This window comes from Eumetopias jubatus, unplaced genomic scaffold (assembly GCF_037043125.1).
Source record: "Eumetopias jubatus isolate StellerSeaLion01/CBP00866 unplaced genomic scaffold, mEumJub1_p1.0 scaffold_17, whole genome shotgun sequence".
Lineage (NCBI taxonomy): Eukaryota > Metazoa > Chordata > Mammalia > Carnivora > Otariidae > Eumetopias > Eumetopias jubatus.
Genome location: NW_028274823.1, coordinates 69,100,478 through 69,109,680, shown reverse-complemented (window position 1 = coordinate 69,109,680; position 9,203 = coordinate 69,100,478). Strand labels below are relative to the sequence as shown.

Genomic DNA, 9,203 nt, shown 5'->3' with positions numbered 1-9,203 from the left:
TCTTTCCTGCTTTTTCAAAGATTAATGGACCATAGAGTTGAGGGTCCATTTCTGGTTTCTCTATTCTGTTCTATTGATCTATGCATCTATTTTTGTGCCAATACTATACTGTCTTGATGATTACAGCTTTGTATTATAGCTTGAAGTCTAGAATTGTTATGCCACCAGCTTTGGTTTTCATTTTCAACATTCCTCTGGCTAGTTGGGGTCTTTTCTCATCTGTGTATACACTCAGAGTTCTGGTCTTCTCCCCATCTACCTTCTTCTTCTTCTTCTTTTTCTTTTTTTTTTTAGCTCCCACAACAAAGTAAATGTTTTTTCTCCTTTTAAGATTAAAAAAGTATATATCCTCAGGTTGTCTCTTATCTTCCAAAGTTCAGATCTTTCTATCCATCGATCTGATTGATTTCACAGAAGCCCTAGAAGTAAGCACACAGTCACAGAGGGGCAAAGTTGTGAACTCTTACACACTCATGTTTTTGGCATTGTCACTTGTACATTTTTTAACAGATTATTTTCCGGTCATTAAATGGTAAATTTTTTTTTTTTTCAATAAGGGGCAAGGTTTACAGAGTTACCAAAATCCACATTTTTGAAGACTGGAGGAAGGAAAGAGTTGAAATGTGGTACAGGATGAGAAACAACTTTGAGCATAGGTAAAATTCTGCTTAGACTCACCTTTTCCCCTCCTCTGATGACATCACACATGCTGATACTTTTCCCTGGAGGCCCTGAGAACATAAAACAACAAGCCATCCCCTTGGAAATTTACCTACTTTCCTATAGTTATTTGACTGGAAGAAGAAACCTACAAGGGAGAGAAGAGAATTTCAAGGTCAAATTTGGCCATGTTTCTGCTATTTCATATCTAACCCCTGAGTTTTTTCACTGGGATCCAATTTCTCTGTTAAAATCAAAGAGCATCTGATCTCTGCTTATCCAGGGGCTGGGATGGTCCAATGCCAGTATTTAATGCTGAACGTGAAGTAGGACAGACAGCTAAGGTGCTTTACTTGAAGCATCCAAAAACTAGAGCAGACAGAGAGGGAATCTAGGAGCATGCAAAGTAAAAACATATATACGATATGATTTGATAAGATATAAATATAACAAAAAGTTAGAAAAGAAAAAATACTAAGGACATACTAAATGTAAACATGCTGAAGAGATTGCCGGATAAGTGTTTTCATAGTGTGGCAGAACAAATAAAGAAATGTTTCCTCAACAAATAGTATATTTAGAAAATTTCCATGTCATTTATATTTGTCTAGAAAGTGCTATTTTGAAAACACCTAGATGTCTTGGGATTAAACTTCTCAATTCTTAGGGAAGGAAGTGATTCCTTGTTCACTTATTTATTAACTCAAAATATGTTTAAATAGAATTTACTGTGTAGCAAGCACAGTATTAGGCACTAGGAGTAGGACATAGAATAAGATCATTGAAAACTATGAGGATTAAATGGGGTAAATGAAAAGTACTGGTATATAATAGGTACTTAATAATATGTTATTTCTTAAAAAAAAAAAAGACCTACATGGTCCTTGCCCTCTTGGAGCTTACAATATAACAGGGAAGATATTAAACAGATTATTACTCATTCAGACATTGAATGTGTACACTGGAGCGTTATGATGCAGAAGTGCATGGTGTTTTCAAGCAACTCAGTCAGGGAAGGCTTTATAGAAGAATATGATTAAAAAGAAAAAAAGAGGACAGAGTTGCTTTCCTTCCTCTGGTGTATAAAACCAAGTAAATATGTTGGTAACATATTTACATATATTTATATGTAATATATATTACATATATTTAGTATTTACATATATTTAGTAACTCAGGTGTTACTACTGTCACCTCTGGGCATAGTGTTTCTCCTTTGAAAAGAATACATTAACATCAAATTAAACAAAAAGCTCATAAAATGCATGATGGCACACTGACCAATCAAAACATACCAAGCATTCTTTTCCAGAGGATTGGAAAAGAGATTCATTTTGAAATAATTATCTGGCAATAGGTTCAACCTGAAAATAACAAACATGAGGCCATAATTATTTTCCAACAGAACTAAAGACTTATTCTACTTTCGGAAATTGTATAACTCTTTCATAGCACTGGAAGCTCAATACTGTGTTTTATGTTCTAAGGATAGAAACATGATGTCTGTTTTATTTCACAACATGAATTGAAAGCATTTGTGGGACAGGATGTTGTTTTGGTTCAATAGGTTGTTCAAGGTTCCTTAGGAGTTTTATCCAGTAACTGCTTTCAGCTTTAAGGTATTAATGTTTCCACTTGGTTTTCAGATCCAAAGACTGCATAAGCAGATTTTTCTGTTTTTGATGCCTTATGCTACTGCTAGTGTGGTTTAAGGTAATCAATCATATAACTGAGAGTAATAAAGGACTCTGGCTAAGAGTTTTTACCCAAATAAAACATGCATTGCTTTGAGTGGAGATGGCGATTATTCAAGGATTGCAGGAATAGCTTGGAGTCAAACCTCAAAAATGTCCCAGATTTGCAACTCATGAGCTAGTTGGGAAGGCTGTCCCTCACGTTAATTCAGGTAAGATGCTGGCCAGGCTGATGTTAATAAAACTACTACCTGATGGGAACAATAAAGTGACTGATTCCCTTGGGCTTTTCAGCAAGTCTCCACTCCTCCTTCAGGGATCTTTCTGCCAGACTCCACAAGGAAAACCCGCTCTATCTTTCTCTGGGGACCCAACACCAGGGTTTGTGTTTAGGATCACAATTAAGTAAGTCAGGATTGTCATAGACTGTTTTCTCTCAGGACTCTTTCCCTCAGGGATCTATCATTCCTATCTGCCAGTCCTCTGAACTTTGCTGTTGCCCTCCAGAGGCCTAAAGTTCACCACACTGGAGCCCTACTTTGGTCTGCCCTACTTGGCCCAATATTGCTAATGATAATTTCCTCCAAATTTTATGCTTCCCTCTACATTAGTTCTGACATTTTCCTGCAAATGCGTCTCCACTACATTAGTTTACTCTTGTTTCAAACAAGTTACCACAATTTTAGGGCTTAAAACAGCACAAACTTTTTATTGGACAGTCCTGAAGATCAGAAGTCTGAAATGGTGTCTTTGGGTTAAAATTGAGGTGTCAGCAGGGCTGCACTCCTTCCTGGAGGCTCTAGGAGAGAATCAATTTTTTTGGCTTTTCTAGTTTCTAGAAGCTTCCGTCATTGCCTGTGGCAATCTTCCTTCATCAAAGCCAGCAGTGGCTCGTTGAGCCTTCCTCATATCATGTATCTCTGACTTTGCTTTTGTCATCACATTTCACTTTGATTCTTATTTTTCTCCTTTTACTTTCACTTTTCATCCTTGTGATCACATTGGGTCTACCTGAATAACCCAGAATGATATTCTATTTTGAGGTCAGCCAATTAGCATCCTTAATTCCATCTTCAGTCTTCACTCTGTCTTTCCATGTAGCATAACATATTCACAGGTTCTGGAGAATAGGATATGGACATCTTTATGGGGTCCTTAGTCTGTCTACTACACTCATCTTCAATCCTACAATCAAAAATTTCTTTTATTTCTCCAATGACTCCCTACAAAGCTGAAAAATAGGTCTGGTAATTGAACTCAATAGAAGATGTTAAAGGCAAATATGCAGGACATGTCCCTACTCATTTTCCTGTGTCTGTTTACATGAGTCAACCATGGTCCTTTTCTATAAAGAACCCAGAGGAGTCTTCAGAATCCTTTTTTAACATAGTATTCTTAGTAACCCCTTCCAATTGATCAGATCTGGTGTTAAGATGAAACTCATTTGATATAGCTGCTTTAGTAGGTTACTTCTTCCTTTTAATTGGGAACTTCTGGATATGCAATGTTTTAACCCAAAGGAATGCTTTTAATGGCAAATTTTAGAGTACCAGTAAACAGCCCCTGGAGGCAAGTATGCTTAGGAGGTTTTCCTGGAATTTTTTTTCTTTTTAAGATTTTATTTATTTATTTGAGAGAGAGAGATCATGAGCAGGGGGAGCAGCAGGCAGAAGGAGAAGCTGACTCCCCGCTGAGCAGGGAGCCCAATGTGGGACTCGATCCCAGGACACTGGGATCATGATCCTAGCTGAAGGCAGATGCTTAACTGACTAAGCCGCCCACATGACCCTTTCCTGGAAACTTTTAAGGTATAATACATGTGCCAATTTCTGTTCCCCCTCTTCCTAAGGCCACCACTGCACAGAAGACTGGATTGGATGATCTAGGACAGGGCTCCTCCTTCTCAGCACTGCAGGCATTTTGCATGGGATAATTCTCTGTTGTGGGCTTTGTCCTGTGCATTGTAGGATGTCTGGCAGCATCCCTGGCCTTTGCCCACTTGATGCCAATAGCACTTCTTCAGTGAAAAACATCTTTAGACACTGTCAGATGTACTCTGGGCAACAAAATAGCCCCCAGTTGAGAACCACTGCTCTAGTAGAATGAAATAGAAACCACCTATTTCTGGAGTTAATGTTAGAAAGAAATACTTTTGTTTTGTTGTGTTGTGGTTCTTTGACTTTCCTTTGGTTTATTTTTAATGGCATTTTCATTTATTATTATTATTTTTTGTTTTTTTGCCAATAGAAGGCCCCATCAACAATATCATTTCCCCAGGTCTTCATTTCAGATATCCAAATCCCGGACTAGAGGGGAAGCCCCTTTGTCAGCAAGGGTATAGCATAAGCACAAGTATTAGTTCTACTCATTTTTAAATGTCAGCTCTAGTGCACTCCTTCCAGTAACCCTTCTCTGCCCACTTCTGAACTCCTGTTGGCTAAACCTCCATTGACTCCTGTCACATACATCTGGTAGTCCTGGTCATTTTATTTATGGATACACGGCTGACCCCAGATAGACTACTTTGAGATTGGTTTTTGTAACTTACTTGGGTACAATACCCTGCACATAATAGGTACTTAACAATCACTTAAAAAAAAACTTACTTATTTCACAGAATTTACAAAGTCAAGTAAATCATTGAGGTTTATGAAAAGTAGCAGACATGATTCTCTCCTACCACTCTTCCATTTTCTAAAACCTAGAAGCAATCATTTTTACTGTTTTTTAAAGAATGTTTTGGTATTTAACTCCATGTCGCTAAATAATGCCTGTATTGCTGCCTCTTGATTTTTCAGTTTTAAGCAATGTCTATGTAGGGAAGATAGGGATTTAGCTCTCTTTACATACATACAAATTGCTAATCTTCAGGAAATGAAAATTACATTATTAATGTGTACTCCCAGGACAGTCTTTCCAATATGTTTATATCATTGTTCTTAGTTGAATAATATTCATTGTTTATGTCATTATTAGTATATAAATGCTTCTCACAGCTGAACTATGTAGAATACAATGGTTGCTATTCCTTTTCTGCACATTTTTTTGAAGTAAATACACACCCACAATCCCTAATTTGCAATTCCAAAATTCAAAGAGCTTGGAAGATCAAAACCAAAAACAAAACAATTTTATGTTGGCAGCAAATTCATTTGACAGCAACATCTGACCTGAACATATCTGGCTACCTATAGTTCTTACTTATGCTAGCTGGTATGATTACTTAGATGCTTTGCTGCAGAAATTTTGATGTGTGTAAGTCACCTACTCGGGGAGTTATAGAATATATACCATATCCACCATATTTCTGAAATCTGGAAAAAATCTAAAATTTGAAATATATCCCTCTCTAAGGTGTTCATATAAGTGATTTTTGTTTCTTTATTAAATTTCCTTTTCAAAAATTTATACCATGAAATACAACAAACTTACAGAAAAGTGCATAAAAGAAAAATGTACAGTTTAATGAATATTTGTAAAATTACAAATAATGAATATTTGTAAAATGAATATCTGTTTATCTATCACCCAGGTCAAACAATATAAGATGGTCAGCACCCAAGAAGCTTCAAGCTTCCCTTCCCAATCATCACCCTCTTCCATGCTTTTCGTGGTAACCATTAAGCCTAACTTTTATGTATTAATTTCCTTGGTATTCATTTTAGTTTGCCACCAAATCACACATCCCTAAACAAATATTTTTTTCTGTTTTTGAACTTCAGATAAATGAAATCACATATTATGTATATATTTTGTGGCTTTCTTTTTCCATTTAAAAATGTTTTGAAATAAACTCAAATTTATAGAAAAGTTGAAAATATAGTACAAAATTTTTTTCTGCACTGACAGTAAATTGCTAATATGTCCTATATAATTCTCCATAGTGTCCCCTACTTCTGGGATTCTTTAGTATGTATTGCTTATAAACAATAATGTTCTGTTGTATAACCTCAATATAACTATCAAAAGCAGGAAATTAGCCTTGGTACCATATACCATCTAACTCTTAGACTCCAAGTTTTGTAAATTGTCCCAATAATGTCTTTTATAGCTAATCCCTAATTTGCAGTTCCAAAATTCAAAAAGCTGGAGTTCAGAATCACTACACTGCATTATTTGTCCTCTCTCTTTAGTCTCCTTCAATTAAATTCAAAATAGTTCATCCAGTTTTCCTTGGCTTTCATGACCATGAAACTTTTACAGATTATAGGTCATTTATTTTGTAGAATGTCCCTCCACTTAAGATTATCTGACATTTACCCTTAATTAGATTTACTTTATGTATCTCTGGCAAGAAAACTATAAAAGTGATGTTACGTTCTTTTCATTGCATTCTACCAGGTGGTACATAATTTCTACTTGTTCCATTATTGATGTTTATTTTGATCACTTGATTAAGGTCATTAAGTTTGCTAGGCTTTCAGCTGAAAATTTACTCTTTTGTCCTTTATAATCAATAGATACTTTGTGGGGAGATTCTTGTATAATATTGAAGTACCTCATTTAAATATCTCATGAAACTTTATCTTTAAATTTATGTTGATTTTGAGCCATGGTTTCCAATTTTATTCAAAGGATTATAGTGCTTTAATATATTATTTACTGTGATGCTCGAATCATCCAGGTTTCACCAGTGGTATCTCCTCAAGACAGTTCTTTGCCCTTTTGACATGTCACCATCATTCTTTAAGCCATTCCTTATTTTCTGGCACAGGGAGAAAGAATATTCCAGGACCATCTTCTACTTTTCCTGCTCCTATCCTGGAACCAACTATTTTTCCAAGAAACTTAATTCTATGATTCCACTTAGTGGATATTTAGAAAATAAGATCTGGCTACTAGGTGTGCTCATTGTTTTTGAAGGTATTGCTGCTCCCATATTCTCTTAGTGGACATAGCTAGAGAATATATGTGTGTGTATGCATATATTTATATGTATAAATGTGTGTTTATATGCTTATATATCATACATATATAATATTCACACATAACAGTACACATTTACATCCAGATTTACTTCTCTATCAGTCTATGAGTTAAAAACTATGAATCTTCAATACCTAATTTTATTTCAATACCGCAGGGTTCATTCTAGTTTTCCTTCTTTCCACACTTTTACTCCCTTTCTCCCAACAATTAGGAAACTGATTCCCATTATCCTTAACAGATTTACCTAACTGATCAACCCGTCTTATGCAATCAATATCCCATCACTGCTGCTGTCCCCTCCCCCACTTTTATGCTCTTATCATTTTACTGGTGCTCTGACACCATGCAATGGACCTGTGACTAGCCTTATGATCCTTAGTAATCCTTCCATCTTACTCCTCCCTAAGTGACCACTGATATTCTATGTATCTCTATAAATGAGTATGAATTTTCTAGAATTTTATGTAACTGGAATCATGCAGGGTGCACTCTTTCTTTCAGCATAAGTAATTTAAGATTCATTCATGTTGTTATGTCACTAGTTCCTTTCCTGTTATTGCTGAGCTCTATTCCATTGTATGGCTCTACCACAATTTGTCTATCTATTTATCTGCTTATGAATTTAAGTTGTTTCCACCTTTTGGCTCTTAAAAATAAAGCTGCTATAAAAATTCATGTGCAAGTCTCTATGTGGACATGTGTCTCCCTTTCTCTTGGGTAAATACCTAGGAATTAAATGGCTGGATAAAATTATAGGTATATATTTAACTTTTTTTTTTTTTTGGTCACACATCTGCCTTTATTATGAGCAGCAGGTGGGACACTTCCAGCAATAGTAAAAAAATTAATTTACAAAACAGGGACTCAGGGAAGCCACCTTTTTGGAACACTTGGGAACTTATATGTAGATGCCAAACCAGAGCAACAGGAAGAGGACTCCAAAGTCCATGAAGAGCAAGGCTACCAAGGAGATAAGGAGCTCTTTGTAGATATCCCAAGGGCACCTAGTGGTGGTAACCTCATAAACAAAGAACCAGTTGGTGAAAAACATGCCAGTGGCCAACAACACCATGTCAGATGGGGGAAGACAGCCAGGTTCATTGGGTTGGTGTATCTAGTCATGGCCTCAGGCTCCATTTTGCCAGGTATAGGTTAATCCACCATTCTGCCACCAGAATAACACATCGGCAGGAGCGGTATATGTTTAACTTTTAAGGAAACTGCCAAAAATTTTTATTCATTTTTTTTAATTGTGTTATGCTAGTCACCATATAGTACATCATTAGTTTTTGATGTAGTGTTCAATGACTCATTAATTGCATATAACACCCTGTGTTCATTACTTTATCAAAGTGGTTGTGCCATTTTATATTCCTACCAGCAGTGTATGAAAGTTTCAGGTTTTCTACATCCCCGCCAACACTCATGAAGTCAGTCTTTTAAATTTTAGCCATTCTAGTAGGTATGTAGTAGTATGTCATTGTGTTTTTAATTTGCATTTCCCTAATGACCAGTGATAATTGAGCTTATTTTCATGTGCCCTCTCTATGTCTTCTTTGGTGAAGTATCTGATTAAATCTTTTCCTAATTTTTAATGTCTTGTTTTTTTTCTCTTATAGTTGAGTTTTGAGTATTCAAAGGATACTTTGGATACAAGTTCTTTATCAGATTTGTGCTTTGCAAAGATTTTTCCCAGTATGTGGCTTGCCTTTTCATTCTCATTCTTTAATATAATTTTCATTCTTCCATTTAAAGAAAAATGGCATTTTTTTAAAGAGCAAAAATTTTAAATTTTGTTGAAGTCCAATTTATGAATTTGTTATGAATTGTCTTTTTAGCGTGATGTCTAAGAAATCTCTGTTTAACCCAAGATCACCATAAGTATTTCATAATTTTGTTGCTGTTACAAGTGGTAATCCT

At 35.6% G+C, this 9,203-nt stretch overlaps 1 pseudogene; it reads right to left on the bottom strand.

The window, feature by feature from the left end:
- Positions 1 to 8,181: 8,181 nt before the first annotated feature.
- Positions 8,182 to 8,420, bottom strand: LOC114224730 (dolichyl-diphosphooligosaccharide--protein glycosyltransferase subunit TMEM258 pseudogene; annotated as a pseudogene).
- Between the last annotated feature and the right edge of the window lie 783 nt (positions 8,421 to 9,203).